Here is a 17,902-nt window from a genome sequence, read left to right as displayed (position 1 = left end):
GGCGAGGCGGCGGCGGACCGGCGGTGGGGAGTTGTTTCGGGGCGGCGAGGCGGCGGCGGACCGGCGGTGGGTAGTTGTTTCGGGGCAGCGAGGCGGCGCGGGGTTCGACCGGTGGTGGCTGGCGGCTCAGGGGGTGCAGGTTGAAGATGAACTGCAGGCCCTCCCTAAACTATCCCATGTGAAGTGCCTCTCTGCTACCATTGCGTTCAGTTTCGACAGTAACATTCAGATTTCACAGTAAATTTCAGTTTCGATAGTTAAGTTCAGAGTCAACTGTTTTTACCTCATCTGTTGTAGTCACGTGGTTTTTCGTGATGTAAATTTTAGATCTATCACTTTTTGGTAATGCATTTTACATCATCTATTGAAGATGCTATTAGAATCCCACTTGAAATTAACGATGTCTGTCTTGTGCTGCTTCAGCCTTGACGTCTTACGGCTCACCGGAGCTGCTCCAAGGACGGAACGGTCCATCACAACAGAGCAGTGCCCTGGACGCCGTCTACAGATTCCTCAGATCTTCCTCCACACCTCCGACAGCTACCTCTGCCTCAACTTCTTTAGCGACCAACCCAATGATGATGAGGTCGACACGGCTACGGCAAAGAGGTTGTACACTTGTCGCATCACTTATTACTCTAAATTCATGTCGATCCATTAGGGCTATTGTGGTTCAACGAAAAAACATAGTAATAGGAAATTTTCCTATGGCACTCTACTATTCAATTATTCATGCATTTTGTTGAAAGGAATGGAGTAGAACATCCACCTGGACCTACTTTTCAAAATCCTATGCATGAAAACAAGACCAAGTGCATTAGTGGCAGAATAACATTCTAACTGTACACGCTTTCATATGGTTTCACTTTATTTTGGCCATGTTTCTTTGCATTCCTCTGCTCCTCCTTTTCCTGTGAACCAAACACCCAAGTTGACAGAAATCCTGTGTTCACAAATGCTCTGTTTCCCATGTGCATTCCTATCATATTCCGGTGTTTTTCCTGCTATCCCTGCGTTTTTAGAATCACGCAAGCCAAATGAGCCCTTACAGAATTACTTCAGTTACAGGTAGGTGTCGAAGAAAACTTTGTGTTGTTTGTCCTGCTCCTGCCGCGACGTCGTCCACCTCACCTGAGCTGCTCCATCGACAGAAGCATCCACCAAACCAGACATCACGACTCCTGACCGTCCTTCGCCGCCTCAAATCTCCTTCCCTGCCGCTGGCACCCACCACAACGACATCACCATCATCGACTCAACAGATGAACCTGAGGAGTACACGGGTCCACAAGAGAGGTCGCACTCTTTTGTTTCTGCTTATGTTATGCATTGCTTAATATTACCTGCTACTTTATTGTCCTGTTCACTCCTTAGACTCCAAGTCAGGTCCAAACTGATGTTCAAACTTGAGTTCTAAATTAGTTGTGGGTCACATATCGAGGCAGCAATGAATAGTATCTCTGTCTAATATCTGGTTCACCTAGGGTATGCCTATGTTGTTCATCTTGGGTGGGAAACAAATAGTAAAGCAATCATCATCTGTTTTTTATTAAATTAAAGCAACCATCAGCCTGCTATCATTATTTTTGGATCCATCCACTGGTTGTTACCATTACTCTAGATTTCTGCATGCTCTCCTTACATAATCTCATTATATTTTTGTAACGCCCATGATGCGGCTATATCTCCCACGTGTCGAGGCACGACTTAGAGGCATAACCGCATAGTGGTTTTGTCGCAAGAAGGGTCATCTTCACACAATCCCATGTAATGAACAAGAATGGGATAAAGAGTTGGCTTACAATCGCCACTTCACACAATACATAAATATAATCCATACATCATCCAAAATACAAACATATAGACCGACTACGGTCAAGATCCAAATGAAAATAAGACAACCCCAAATGCTAGATCCCCGATCGTCCCAACTGGGCTCCACTACTGATCATCAGGAAAAGACACATAGTAACGACCACGTTCCTCGTCGAACTCCCACTTGAGATCGACCCCATCATCTGCACTGGCATCGTCGGCACCTGCAACTGTTTTGGTAGAATCTGCGAGTCACGGGGACTCAGCAATCTCACACCCGCGAGATCAAGACTATTTAAGCTTATAGGAAAGGATGGTGTAATGAGGTGGAGCTGCAGCGGCAATAAGCATATATGGTGGCTAACATACGCAAAGAGAGCGAGAAGAGAAGCAACGGAACGGTCGTCATCTAGCAATGACCAAGAAGTGATCCTGAACTCCTACTTATGTCATACATAACTCAGACCGTGTTCACTTCCCGGACTCCACCGAGAAGAGACCATCACGGCTACACACGCAGTTGATGTATTTTAATTGGGTCAAGTGACAAGTTCTCTACAACCGGACATTAACAAATTCCCATCTGCCTCATAACCGCGGGCACGACTTTCGAAAGATAATACCCTGCAGGGTGTCCCAACTTAGCCCATCATAAGCTCTCACGGTCAATGAAAGATAAACCTTCTCCCGGAAAAACCCGATCAGTCTCGGAATCCCGGTTTACAAGACATTTCGACAATGGTAAAACAAGACCAGCAAAGCCGCCCGAATGTGCCGACAAATCCCGATAGGAGCTGCACATATCTTGTTCTCAGGGCACAACGGATGAGCCAGACGTCGGGTTGTGTTGAGGATATAAACCTTAGAGTCACCCGCCAGAAGGGGCCGGGTTACTCATAAGGGTCATCACTTGAAGCCCGGCGCCAAGCTTGAAGACGGTGGGCCAAAGATGGGCTTAAGACCTGGAGATGGCTTAAGGCCCGTAGTGATAAACCGCCGTATGGCGAGACTTGTAGTATAAGGCAAGAATAGTTGAGAGTCCGAGCCGGACACTTTTATGAGCCGGCCGGGACTCTGAGAGCCGCTGGGCGTCAACCTCTCTATATAAAGGGACGACCCGGCAACGGCTTAGGGACAAGAAAGATCTCATCGAGAGCCAGGCATAGCAGTTAAGCTCCCTGGTCATCGAAACCCTAATCAATACCACCTCAACTGGACGTAGGCTTTTACCTTCACCATAAGGGGCCGAACCAGTATAAACCCTCGTGTTCCTTGTCCTGTTAACCCCTTCAAGCTTCCTAGCGGCGATGGCTCCACGACTAAGTCCTAGCTTGAGGACATCTGCCGTGACAATTCCACGACACTTGGCTCCCACCGTGGGGCCAGCGCACGGTGGATTTGAGTTCTTGAAGGGCAGCTTCGAAGGGCTCAAGGGATATGCTGTGGGCCGGATGACCAAGAGTCGTCGCGGCAAGCTCTACATCGACGATGCAGGCTGGGGCCCCGACGCCGGCTCAATTGAGTACGGATACCGGGTCTCCTTCGGCGGAATTCATGTTTTCATTGGCAAGATTGGTGAGCCGGGCCCTGAGCCGGATCTCTGCACCGATCTCATCGAGACGGCTCAGCGCGCACGAGCCGCCCGGGCCCTGCCTGCTTTGAAGCATGCTTTCGTGGGATGTGTCCATGGAGGGCTCTCTGGTGGGTCTGGATCTGGTGATGAGACGGCCGCCGGCTCTAACGGCGAATCATCCACAGATGAGTCGAACTCGTTGTATCAGCTTCAAGATGGCAGGCTAATGGGTTGTTCCGATGGTGACAGTATTCCGAACCCGTTTGAGCCGCCGAGCCGGGTTGGAATCTTCATGGCCGGTGCGCAGCCTGTTCAGAACCCTGCTGCTGGGGCGGGAAACCCGGTGCCCTCGCCGGCTCAGGTGCTGATGGATCTCACGGACAAGATGACGGTCCTGTTGACCGCCGCGGTTGACCCGGCGGATCAAGCTCGGCATGACGCGGAGGTGGCGCAGTTAAAGTTAGATCTCGTGAAAGCCAAAGAGGATCTGGCAGCGGAAGGGATCAGGATGGCTGCGGAGAGGGCGACTCTCGACGCCCAAACTCAGTTGATTCAGGCGCAGTCCTTCCGGCTCACGATGGATCAGAACGCGTCCAATGAGGTCATGAGAAGGAGGCATCAAAAAGCCCAATCTCGACTCCCTCCGGTTTACGATCCTCGAAACCTCTTCAACACGCCAGGTGCAGGGTCTAGTAACCCGCCAGGGATCATAGTGCCCGGGTCTGGGACCCCTGTTCAGCCACAAGTGATGGGGCCTCCCCGGGTGAACCCTGCCCCGCCTCAGTATGTGCCAATACCACCGGGTCATTATGCTAACCCGCTGGAGAACATGGTCGCCGCAGCAGCACGGCTGGCGGCCCTCCCAATTGACGGCGACTCTCCGACGGCTATTGAAACCCGCCGGGTCAGGGAACTCCTTCAGACAGCACTGGCGCAGCAAGAGGCGTACTCTTACAGCCGGGACAGGATCCACTCGACCCCTCGTCCAGGCCGGAGCCCGAGTTATAGCAGACACATGGTCTCAGCGACCGGCTCAAGTAATGTCCGACGCCATGACCCGCCCCCTGGCCATGGCCCGGTTCATAACGGAGCCTTTCAAGCAGCAGACCAAGACAGAGCGCGGCAAGAGGCGGAGCAGGTGCCTCAGTTGACGGCTTACCAGACTCCCCCGGCTTATCCGACGACTTCCGTCGACGTGGGTATCCCTACCAGTACTGGAGGTGTCCCTTGTTTAGTGCCAGCTCTCTGCAATGAGCGTCTACCCAAGGACTTCAAAGGCCCTAGGAAGGTGCCTAATTACACGGCTGACTTACAACCCGCAGCCTGGATCGAGAGTTACGAGATGGCCATGGAACTGCTGGAAGTCAGTGAAGCGGCAATGGCCAAGTACTTCACCATGATGTTAGATGGGACTGCCCGCACTTGGTTGAAAGGGCTACCACCGAATTCCATCGGGTCTTGGGCTGAGCTGAAAACCCGGTTCATCCAAAATTTCAAGGATACCTGTAGGAAGTCTATGTCAATTGTGGATTTGACTAACTGTAAGCAGCAGGAGGGTGAGTCTACGACACATTGGGTTCGCCGGGTTAAGGAGATAATACATTCATCTGATAAGATGGATGCCAGCTCTGCAGTCTTAATGTTGGAACAGAATTGTCGCTTCGTGCCCCTGAAGATGAAACTCGGGCGGCTTAAGCGCGAATGCAATGATATGGGCACACTGATGGCGGCTCTCGTCAAGTACGCCGATTCTGATAGTACCAAGGACCCCGCTTCAGATGATGAAAGGACAGGGAAGGGAAAGAAGAACGGCAATGGCAAGGGTCCTTAGCATAACCCGGGGAACCAAGGAGGTGGCAAGCGCAAGGCCGACGGCAGCCTAGAGTTCGTAGCCAATGCCAGCTCACAGGGTACTAACCAGCGACGCAAGGGGAGGCCCCCTCCCCGAGCCGGCGGGCCAGGCCCGACGTTGGAGCAACTGTTGAATGAGCCTTGTCCAAGGCATGGATCTAGAGAGAAGCCAGCTACTCATCTATGGAAGGATTGTGCAATCATGAAGGCCTTTAAGAATTCCAACGCCTTTAACGGCAACAATGGCCCGGGCGGTGGCTCAGGCGCCGGCGGTTTTCATGGCGCGGGGGGCGGCTCAAATTCTAATCCTCAGAACGGTCAAGGGGGCTTTAATCAGCAGTCTGGCCAGGGTCATCAACAGCAGCAGGGGGGTTATCAGACCAATCCAAAGCAGCTTACGGTGGACAGTATCATGTGTTTACCACCAGTCTGTGTAAGCGAGATCAGAAGCTTCATAAGAGGGTTGTGAATGCTGTTGAGCCGGCGGTTCCACGCTACTTGCGGTGGTCTGAGCAGCCTATAGTGTGGAGTAGGGAGGATCACCCTCCCCGGGTGGATAATCCGGGTCACTTGGCCTTGGTGGTGGCTCCTCAGGTGGGAGGATATAAGTTCACTAAGGTGCTCATGGATGGAGGCAGCAGCATCAACATCCTCTATTATGAGACGTTCCGTCGTATGGGGTTGATTGATAAGAACCTCAGCCAGTCAAACACTATTTTCCATGGTGTGGTACCTGGTCAGTCGGCTTATCCAGTCGGCAAGATCGAGTTGGAAGTGGCCTTTGGAGATGAGCACAACTACAGGGTGGAAAAATTGACCTTTGAGGTGGTCAAGATAAGAAGTCCGTACCATGCCATATTTGGGCGGCCGGCTTACGCCAAGTTCATGGCACGGCCGTGTTACGTGTATTTACAGCTCAAGATGCCGGGTCATAATGGGACCATTACGGTTCACGGCAGCCGGAAGGTGGCCCTGGAGTGTGAGGAAGGCGATGCAGCTTATGCAGAATCTGTTTGCGCAACAGAGGAGTTGAAGTTTTACAAAGACAACGTTGACCCAACAGATATGACCTCTCTGAAAAAGCCGACTACGGAGCATGAGCCGGCAATGAAATTTAAGTCGGCTGATGAGACTAAACTTGTTGATTTCGTTCCAGGAGATTCATCTCAGCAGTTTAGCATCAGTGCCAATCTGGATCCAAAATAGGAAAGCGCGCTCATCGAGTTCATCCGTGAGAATAGGGACATTTTTGCATGGAAGATGTCTGACATGCCAGGTGTACCTAGAGAACTCGCTGAGCACACTCTCAATGTTGATCCGAAATTTAAGCCGGTCAGGCAATTCCTTCGGCGGTTTAATGAAGAGAGGCGGAAAGCTATTGGTGAAGAGGTGGCCCGGCTCTTGGCGGCCGGGTTTATTGTTGAAGTCTTTCACCCAGAGTGGTTAGCTAACCCGGTGCTCGTACTCAAGAAGAACGGCACCTGGCGGATGTGTGTGGACTACACGCACTTGAACAAGGCGTGTCCGGCTGATCCTTTTGCCCTTCCCCGTATTGATCAAATCATTGATGATACGGCGGGTTGTGAGCGCCTAAGTTTCTTGGATGCCTATTCTGGATATCATCAGATTAAAATGGCAGTTAAGGACCAGGAGAAGACGACGTTCATCACTCCCTTTGGAGCCTTCTGCTATGTGTCTATGCCCTTTGGACTCAAGAGTGCACATGCGACTTATCAGCGCTGCGTGCAGAACTGTCTTCATAACCAGACTGGGCGCAATGTTCATGCTTATGTGGATGATATTGTGGTTAAATCCAGGAAGGAGGGAACCTTTATAGATGATCTGAGGGAAACCTTTGATAATCTCCGGGTCTACAAGATGATGCTTAACCCGGCCAAATGTGTTTTTGGTGTTCCTGCAGGCAAGCTCTTGGGTTTCTTGGTTTCTAACAGAGGCATTGAAGCTAACCCGGAGAAGATCAAGGCCATCACCTCCCTGGCTAAGCCGGCGTGTATAAATGACGTCCAGCGCCTGGCGGGTCGTATCGCTGCTTTAAGCCGTTTTATAAGCCGTTTGGGGGAGAAGGCCATGCCATTATATCAGTTGATGAAGAAAACTGATGACTTTGTCTGGAATGATGCAGCTAATACTGCTTTTGAGGATTTGAAGAGACAGCTGGCCGAGCCCCCAGTCCTTGCTGCTCCGGTTGACAAGGAGCCTTTATTGCTATATGTGGCTGCTAACACCCGAGCCGTCAGTGTGGCCGTGGTGGTGGAGCGCAAGGAAGAGGGTAAGGAGCATCCGGTTCAGAGGCCGGTTTATTATGTCAGCGAAGTACTCATTCAGTCCAAGCAGCGGTATCCGCATTGGCAGAAGCTTGTTTATGGTGTGTTCATGGCAAGCCGGAAGCTTAAGCATTATTTCCAGGGTCACCCCATCACTGTGGTCAGTTCTGCCCCCCTTGGAGATATCATTCAGAACAGGGAGGCCACAGGAAGAGTGGCTAAGTGGGCTATAGAGCTCGGACCTCATGGTCTGAAGTATGTGCCACGCACTGCTGTTAAATCTCAGGCTTTGGTGGATTTCATCAATGATTGGACAGAGCTACAAGTGCCCGAACAAAAGCCGGATAGCACATATTGGACTATTCACTTCGATGGGTCCAGGCAGTTGGAGGGCTCGGGGGCTGGAGTCGTATTGGCTTCCCCTAATGGTGACAAGTTCCATTATGTGCTACAATTGATGTTTCCTTGTACCAACAATGCAGCTGAGTACGAGGCCTTGCTCCACGGTCTTCGGATGGCTAAGGAGATGAGCTTGAGCCGGGTAAGGTGCTTCGGCGACTCAGACTTGGTGGCTCAACAAGTATCAGGATAGTGGGACTCCAAGGACCCTCTCATGGCGGCTTATCGCCACGAAGTTGATGCCATTGCTGGGCACTTTCAGGGTTACCAAGTAGAGCACGTCGATCGCAGGAAGAACAAGGCGGCTGATGCTTTAAGCCGGCTGGGCTCTCAGCGAAAACCGGTGCCGCCTAATGTTTTCCTGGACGTCCAGCATAACCCTTCTGTTAAGTTGCCTACAGAGGAAGACTTGGCTGTCCCTGACCCGGAGGCACGACTGGTGGCGGCTCTCCACATCATACTGGACTGGACAATGCCCTATCTGGCTTACATGACCCGAGGAGATTTGCCTGAGGATGAAACTTTGGCCAGACAAATAACCTAGCGGTCTAAGTCAATGATTGTTATCAATGGTGAGTTGCATCGCCGTAGTGTTACGGGAGCGTTCCAGCGTTGTGTCTCCCCTGAGGAAGGTCAAGAGATCCTGCGTGAGATTCATGAAGGGGATTGTGGCCATCACGCCGGCTCAAAGTCTCTTGTGGCCAAGGCTTTTTGTCATGGTTTTTATTGGCTGACGGCTCATGCTGATGCGGAGGACTTGGTCAGTAAATGTGATGGTTGCCAAAGGTTCTTGCGACGGGCTCATGTGCCGGCTCAGGAGCTGAGGATGATCCCAATTACTTGGCCCTTTGCGGTCTGGGGGCTTGATATGGTTGGGCCTTTTAAAAGGTCCAAGGATAAGAAGACCCACCTCTTGGTGGCAGTTCAAATTTACCAAGTGGGTTGAAGCGGAGCCAGTTAGCAAGTGTGATGCAGCCACGACAGTTCAGTTTATGAAAAAGGTGATCTTTCGCTTTGGCTTTCCACACGGCATTATAACTGATAATGGTACCAATCTATCCAAAGGTGCCATGGAGGAGTTTTGTCAACGAGAGTATATTAGACTTGATGGTTCATCAGTGGCTCACCCTCAATCCAATGGTCAAGCTGAGAGGGCTAACCAGGAGATTCTGAAAGGCATCAAACCCCAGCTTTTGGTCCCTTTACAACGGACGCCGGGTTGTTGGGTGGAGGAGTTACCCTCCGTGTTATGGAGCATCAACACTACTCCTAACAGGTCTACAGGTTTCACGCCTTTCTTCATTGTTTATGGAGCGGAAGCAGTCCTCCCCAGTGACATCCGTCATGACTCGCCTCGAGTGGCGGCTTATGTTGAGGTGGATAATGAACAGGCGCGCCAAGATGCTCTTGACTTGTTGGACGAACAGCGTGATGTGGCAGCAGCTCGCTCAGCGATTTACCAAGAGGACCTGCGCCGTTATCATAGTCGCCGGGTTAAATCCCGGGTCTTCCAGGAAGGCGATCTGGTGCTCCGGCTCATCCAAGATCAAACAGATGCGCACAAGCTATCCCCGCCTTGGGAAGGGCCCTTTGTGGTCAGCAAGAATTTGCACAACGGGTCATATTACCTCATTGACATTCGGGAGCACAAAGATTCACGTAAGTCGGAGGAAGAGACCCGTCGGCCGTGGAACATAGCTCAGCTTCGGCCTTATTACACTTGAGCCACTGGCTCTCATAATGTACATATTTCTCTAAGCCATGTATATATTATGATAAGCAATAAAGCAGGACCTCTGTCCTTTTTTCTCCTCCAAAGATGAATGTGTTGCTTTCATTACAAGATCATGTGATAACTTGAAGGAGGATCCGACTTATGAGCGTATTCGAATCTAGCCATACACAATATAGTCATTTGGGGGCTTCCTGTTCAAACATAGGTCGTATTCGAACCAAAGAGAACATAGCTGTCGATACCCATTTGATTGGCAAAGTGCCGAGCTCATTGGGGAGTTTTCTTTGATCATATTTGAATCATAGTTTAACCCCTTTGGGAACCGACGTGGATCGTACTCGAATCAGCGTCGTTAAACAATTCTTAAGGTCATTTGGGGGCTTCCTGTTCAAACATGGGTCGTATTCGAACCAAAGAGAACATAGCTGTCGGTACCCTCTTGATTGGCATCACCACACCCACTGGGGGCTATATGATCGCATTCGAATCCTAGCATAACCCCTTTGGGACGGGTCTCTGGTCGTATTCGAACTGGAAGCCCCTAAGTTCTTCTGATTTATAGCGAGTTCTCCTGATTATTTCAAGTGTGCACGGCGGGTCTCACTTTGCCGGCTTAACTTTGATTTACAGTACTAGTCGAATACAATTGACGTTATTAAGACTGGTAAACCGGAATTGAGGTACCAACCTTATTACCCGGGTTATATAAGCCGGAAGTGTGCTTGTAGGCCGGTAAGTGTGTTATTACGGGTACATCAAGGACATAATTGAGGACCAGTCTTTTTTGATTCATATTCCGGGTTATATGTCTAAAACTATGATTCTCAGTGCGGTAAGCCGCCTAGAGACTTGTGATTTGTCTTTCTATGCAGGATAGTTAAAGGCAACTATTTGAGCTTAAGGAAATGAATGATCAATTATGACCCGGAGAAGTATAAAGGAGATAACTTCAATGGAATTCAGCATTCAACGCGTGCACGATGGCACGGCAAAGTTAAAGTGTTGGTCCTATTTTATTACAAGACTCATCGAGTCCAAAAGGGTGAAGCATTGTTTAATAAGCCGTCTGCAGAGTTACGATGCTTGCTGGGTTGAAGTTTCCGGCTCATCCCTCTCCGCTCCTCCGGCTGTTCCCAAGACCTGGAAAGTTGACGACTTCCAGTCAATGCCGCTCAGAGCTTCAAATTGAGCTTCCTCGTCAATTAACCTGGCCGGGTCAATCTCCGGGGCGAAGGTGTGCTTACGAGTCGGCGGAACTAAGCTGATAGCTTCATAACGCGGAGTGGGGATCCTCTGATTTTCTGCATTGTAACCCGGCTGGTACTTGGTCAGATCCGTGTCATTTCCAATGAGGGTGGCCACCGGGCGCACGATCTTCACGCAGGCTGCAAAGTCCCTTTGGTCGAAGGGTGTGCCGTCTTCCTTCAAACTGGGTTAGCCGAGGGCAATGTCCGCCGGGTGTAATTCTGGAAGGAACGCCTTGGCCCGGCTCAGGGCGGCTACGGCTCCGGCTCTTGCAGAGGCCCGCCGCAGCTCTTGGACACGTTGAGGAAGAACGGCAAGCCGGCGAAGAACCTCCGCTAGGTGAGTCGGCACCTCATTGGATAGGGCCACCACGGCCAAGGCACGCTGTGACCCGGTGTAGAGTTGCTCCACCAGGGTGTACACGGCCTTCAACTTGGTCACCACACTTTGGTTGAGGTTGGCGCTTCTGGGACCTGTGTAACAGAGTAAGATAAGCCGCCGACAATGATGGGTTATGAGACGTAAAAATTATAAACTGGACGAAAGCCGGTGGAATGACTTACCAAAGATTGCGGCAACCATCTGGGACACTTGGCGCTTTAAGCCGGAGAGTTCGGCGGTCTTCTCTGTCAGAGCCTTCTCCGCCTGTTCGGCCCGGTTCACCAGAGTAGCCTTCTCTTTGGCCCAAGCTTTCCGTTCAGCGTCAAAGTCCGTCTTCAGCTTTTCTTGCGCAGCAATACTGGACACAAATTTGGCATTGGCCTTCCGGGTCTCAGTTTCTTGCGTCCTCAGGAGGGTCTTCAGATCGGAGATGTCAGCTTCAAACTTCTTGCAAGCAGCCTACATAATTTCCGGGTTATAAGATGAACAGTTATTATGCAATTTTAAAGTCCCAAGCACTTTCCAAGCAAAGACACTTGGCACTTGGGGGCTAATGCATATCGAACGTTTCTATTTACAAATTGCCGGTTCAAGCGAGTAAGCCGGAACTTAAGTCTACAACATATTCTATCATAAGTCATAGACTTGGGGGCTAGAGTATGGTAAGAATAACAAGATAACTATGCAGTAAGCAAGAAGAAAGAAGAGTGGCACCTCAGACTTCTGCTGAATCTGGTTCACCATGCCGATCTCTACATCCCGGCTCTTGTGCACTTGGCTGACATAGCCGGAGATGATCTCTCCGATGTTCAGATTGGCGTAGTCGGTGAGGTCCAGATCAGCCCGGCGGTGCTGTAGCAACTCCTCCTTGGCGGAGCACTTGGCCAGCGCAGTAGGTCTCCCCGGCTCAACAAACTCCGCCCGGGTGATTACCACGTCTGGGTCATTGACCGGCTGAGCCGGGCTGGAGGTCTCCGGGTTAGCAGAAGCTTCTGCGGTTGCCTTGTCGGTTGGACCGGTGGTTTCGGGAGCGGAGGCAGCTGGCGGTTCTTGAACTGCTACCTCCGGTTCAGGCAAGTCCGGCTCTTCGACCGGCTTGTTCTTTTTCGCCCTCTTGGTGAGCTTTGCCTGGGCACTGAAAGGACAAAAAGGTTAGTACAAAGGTATGAGCAAAGATAAGCACAACAAGAGATGATCATCATTACCCGGGTACGGTCTTGAAGGCCGACAGGCTTGATTGCATCGAGTCACCAGAGGAGGGTGTGGTTTCCTGATAGTTTGAATCAGAAGAATTGAGCGGTTGACGTATAACACCCGCCAAAGGATGAAAAGGGTACAAGTTGGAGATAACCTCGGTTCGGCGTTTCCTCGATGCGTCGGGTAAGCCGGAGGAGAGGTCAGCGTCCTTGTTGGTCCGGGTGTGCCGCCGGCTCTCATGAGTCTGTAGCTTCAAAAGAAATTGAGGATCTTGATAAGCTAAAGGATGAGAAAATCTTACTTTCTGGGTTACCCTTCGGACTTTCAGCCTTGGCAAGGGCTCCGAGTCGGAGGAAAGTGTCATTACCTCTACAACCACCGGGTTACTTGCTCCGGTGTCATCCTGTTGATGAACAATATTGATAAGGTGGACGGAAATAGACAGCAAATACAACAAGAGTTTATAGGCTCAGGGGTTACCTCTGACTCGGAGCTGTCGCTTAGTTGCAGCAGCTCTGAGGCAGTAGGCCTACTTCCCTTCTTGCGGGGAGCGGCTCTCATGGCGGCTTTCTTGGCCTTCCTGGCCTTCTTGGCCGCCTCATGGTCATATTTGACCTTCCAAAATTTGTCATCAGCTTGAAAAATACAATGACGATTTCTTAAAGGTTCGGATGAAAGTTGTCTACAGGAGAAAATAAGATGTTCAGATCAGCGGCTTACCGCTGGGGCCGGGTTGGTCTTGTAGAAGGGGCTTAAGCCGGTCCTCCCGCTGTCTGCCAAGCTCTCGTTCAAGAGAGCCTTGGTCATGTCCTCGGCAACGTCTTCAGGAAGATCGTTGCGGCTGTGTCGCAGGGGGTCATCTTTCCGGCCTGTGTACTCACACATTAAGCCGGGGCGGCGGCTCAAGGGGATCACCCGCCACGAGATCCAGACCCAGACCAGATCAATTCCATTGAGACCATTGCCCAGGAGAGCCTTGATCTTGTTAATGGTGGGGAGCAGAGGTTGGCGCTCCGCTTGAGTCAACTTGTCTGACAGAGGGTGTGTTGGTTCCAGACGTGAGGGGCGAAAGCCGGGCAGCGGACTCTCGTCAGCCGGCGACGTGTCTTGGCAATAGAACCACGTCTGGTTCCAGTCCTTTGGGTGGCTTGGTGGCTCGGCGTAAGGGAAAGGCAGTCTCTCCGTCGCTGAATGGAGATGCCACCAAGTTCCAAGCTTGGCCCGTTGGCGCACTCGTTCTGACGGTTCAGGTAGAAAAGCTCTCTGAAGAGCAGCAAGCTGGGCTCCTCTCCAAGGTAGACTTCGCAGAATACTTGGAAGTTGCATATGTTTGACACGGAATTGGGTCCTATGTCTTGTGGCCACAGATCAAAGAAATTTAGCACGTCTCTGAAGAACTTTGAGCCGGGCGGTGTGAAGCCCCGGCTCATATGGTCCGCAAAAATGACCACCTCCCCGTCCTTTGGTTGTGGTCTCTCCTCTGATGGGTCGGGGGCACGGTAGGACATGATATCCTTCTTGGGCAGGTAACCCGACTTCACAAAATCCGCTAAGGTCTCGTCGGTGATGTTGGACCTCATCCAATTGCAAGTGATGGGTGCTTTGGGAGCTTTGGGAGGCATGGTGAAAGTCGGAAGCCTACGATAAAAGGGAAATATGTCCGGTTTAATTATAAGCCGGAGGAAATTTACAGTTCAATATTTCAAGTGGCGGTTTATGGAGGGGCCTAATGACATATATCCAAGTGCATCGGGTTATCTAAGCTGCTGGAGGTATTGAGAGTAATTTGATTGTCTACGACCTTGTCACAGTTGAGCCGGAAAATTTTATGGCACATGGCCTCCTTTGAGCCGGAAGGTTCTACGGTGCGTGGTTTCTCTAAACCGGAAATGTAAACCGCCATGACTTAACGGGTGCAGTTTTTTACTAAGTGTGGTGAAAACAGGTTTCACACATTGCAGTAAATAATTTGGATCAAAACAGTCGGCTAAAAGGAAAGTTTCTAGACCTAAAAACAGATGCAAAGGAAGTTCTTGGGCTCGAACGGAGCCTTTATGCAGTAAAAAGAGATCTATTTGCATTTGAAATGGGTGCTAAACAGCTGCCGCGTTGGTTCTATACTATCTTAAGATCAAGAAGAGGCAGTAAAAATGAAAACTACCAAGAACTCGTGGGCGACGGCGAAGAACGTGGAAGAACAGCAGGAGCTTAACGTAGATCTATTCTACGAGGAGTAAGGAATTTACAGATGCAGGTGTGCTGCGAGAGTTCGCCGCATTTCTCTGGACAGTTCAGGGTGATGCAGCGGCCAAGGTCGATGAGGACGCGGAGCTCTGTTGCGGCGGCGGAGCTCGAGCAGCACGGGAGCAGCGAGAGGAAGAGGACGACAGAAGGAGGATAATGGAAGGACCCGAGGGTCGGGCTATTTATAAGGCCAGACTCATAAGTGGGCGCGAGAAACGAGGAGGCCACGGCGCGGTTATCTCGCCCGAGAGGCGCCTCGATTTTCGGGATGGCAGTAAAGATAAGATCCGTTGCGGATCTGGTGGAATAAAAAATGGACTTAATGGAAGATGACGTCACGGCGGATTACCCGGAGTCCAGAGGATGACGTCATGCCGGGTTATGGCCTTCACACAATTGTAAGCCGGAGATTTTATGTCGAAAGAATTGAAGATTGACATGAGCCGTCTCAAATCAATCTGGGGCCTAATGTTGAGGATATAAACCTTAGAGTCACCCGCCAGAAGGGGCCGGGTTACTCATAAGGGTCATCACTTGAAGCCCGGCGCCAAGCTTGAAGACGGTGGGCCAAAGATGGGCTTAAGACCCGGAGATGGCTTAAGGCCCGTAGTGATAAACCGCCGTATGGCGAGACTTGTAGTATAAGGCAAGAATAGTTGAGAGTCCGAGCCGGACACTTTTATGAGCCGGCCGGGACTCTGAGAGCCGCTGGGCGTCAACCTCTCTATATAAAGGGACGACCCGGCAGCGGCTTAGGGACAAGAAAGATCTCATCGAGAGCCTAGCAGTTAAGCTCCCTGGTCATCGAAACCCTAATCAATACCACCTCAACTGGACGTAGGCTTTTACCTTCACCGTAAGGGGCCGAACCAGTATAAACCCTCGTGTTCCTTGTCCCGTTAACCCCTTCAAGCTTCCTAGCGGCGATGGCTCCACGACTAAGTCCTAGCTTGAGGACATCTGTCGTGACAATTCCACGACAGGTTGGCATAGACCCTGGTTGCCCAGGGGGCGCCGGACATCGCTCGGTTTGGGCTAGCACTCGAAGGAGCACTGGTCCGGGGGTTTAAAATAAAGATGACCCTCGGGCTCCCGAAAACTCGGGGGAAAAGGCTTAGGTGGCAAATGGTAAAACCAAGGTTGGGCCTTGCTGGAGGAGTTTTATTCAAGGCGAACGGTCAAGGGGGTCCCATAAATCACCCGACCGTGTAAGGAACGCAAACTCAAGGAACATAATCCCGGTATATCAGTAACTAGGGCGGCAAGAGTGGAACAAAACACCAGGCATAAGGCCGAGCCTTCCACCCTTTACCAAATATATAGATGCATTAATTAAATAAGAGATATTGTGATATCCCAACATATCCATGTTCCGACATGGAACAAACTTCAACTTCACCTGCAACTAGCAACGCTATAAGAACGGCTGAGCAAAAGCGGTAACTTAGCCAAACACCGGTTTGCTAGGAAAGGATGGTTAGGGCTGACATGGCAAAATGGGTGACATGATATAGCAAGTGATAGGTAGCAGAGCATGGCAATAGAGCGAACAACTAGCAAAGCAAAGATAGAAGTGATTTCGAGGGGTGGTCATCTTGCCTGCAAGGTTCTCAGAGTTGTCGAAAGCTTGATCCTCGTAAGCGTACTCAACAGGTTCCTCGTTCATGAACTCGTCTCCCGGCTCTACCCAAGACAAGAACACAAACAAACGGAACCACAATCAACCACGAGAAATGCACAAGCAACATGATGCAAAACATGCATGATATGCAAGATATGATATGCGATGCATATGCGTGCTCCGGAAGGAAAATGATGAACAAGGCAGTAACTTGGCAAACCAAGCATGCCACTGGAAAGGTGAGATGATTTCGGTCGAAATCGATATAAAGATCACCGGAAACGGATGCACGGTTTGCAAATGGCGAGCAAAACAAGAATGACACGAATCTGCGATTAACAGCATGATAGCACTTAAAATGCAACAAGTAACAATGCTACAGCACTCCAACATAGCAACAAAGCACATGGCAGTAATCTACGGGAGATGATTGACGAAAGATGAACACTGAGATACTGCTAGTTCACAACATAACAAGCTCAAACAAGCATGGCAAAAGTGCAAAAGATAACAGGATCACAGACTTGGTGAAAAACTGGACATGGCAGAAAACAGCATCAGGTAGCAATGTTCAGAGCACAAAATCAACATGCTACAGGAACTTAACATAGCAAAACAAGGCATGGCAGTGTTCTACTAAATGCATATGACAAAAGTCCCTTACTGACCATAAGCCAAAAAGGACCAGAAGATATGATGGCAAGCATGTAAACATAGCAAGTTTCGTTATCAGGTTTCAGACTTGGCAGAAAACAGAGCATGGCAGAAATAATACTGTGTAGGCCTCTTTGTGAGCTTGATGCACTCAGTACAGAGCAATTCATGACAAAACAAGCACACCTACAGCAAGATGGCATGTTTATGAAACTATCCATGGCAAGAACAATAGCATACCATGAATGGATCAACTACAATAAGCTTGGCAGGAATGAATATCATGTTAAGGAACTATCAGAAATATTTTATAGCAAAAGTAGAGCAAGATTAAGTCATGCTATGGCACTCCATAATTGCAAACAATTGCAGTAATGTATCAATTACAACTATAGCTACAAAACATCCTCACTGAACATCTGCAAAATATGCATGGATCTCTCTGTAGCATCAAGTTTACATGGCAACAAAATAACAGCAGACAAGGACTTAGAGAAATATCACTAAGTCCCTGAAATCAGAAACATTACGGAGCCTACTTTGCATGCTTGTGCTAGTCACCACAGAGATCACAAAAATACATGGCATACACCCTTGGAAAGATGGCATGGCATACAACAAAACACATGTAGAGCTCATGCCCATAAGATGCACAGAATTTAAGATACAAAAATGACAAATTTCCAAGTTCTGCTAAGAACCAGAAGATAACAGCAACTAGCCCTCTTCCAACAGAGATTTAGGCATCGAGATGACCTCTAATGAACATGGTGCAATTGAACAAAATGAAGAACATCACGAGGCGAACAATTTGACATATTACACGCGCGAATCGGAGCTACATGCAAGGAGTTACGCACTGAGGAACATAAGCACTTGCTGTAGGAAAATCATGACTTAGA

Source organism: Triticum aestivum, chromosome 7D (genome assembly GCF_018294505.1).
Source record: "Triticum aestivum cultivar Chinese Spring chromosome 7D, IWGSC CS RefSeq v2.1, whole genome shotgun sequence".
Classification (NCBI taxonomy): Eukaryota; Viridiplantae; Streptophyta; class Magnoliopsida; order Poales; family Poaceae; genus Triticum; species Triticum aestivum.
The sequence above is the reverse complement of the archived record's forward strand: the minus strand, read 5'-3'. Positions refer to the sequence as shown.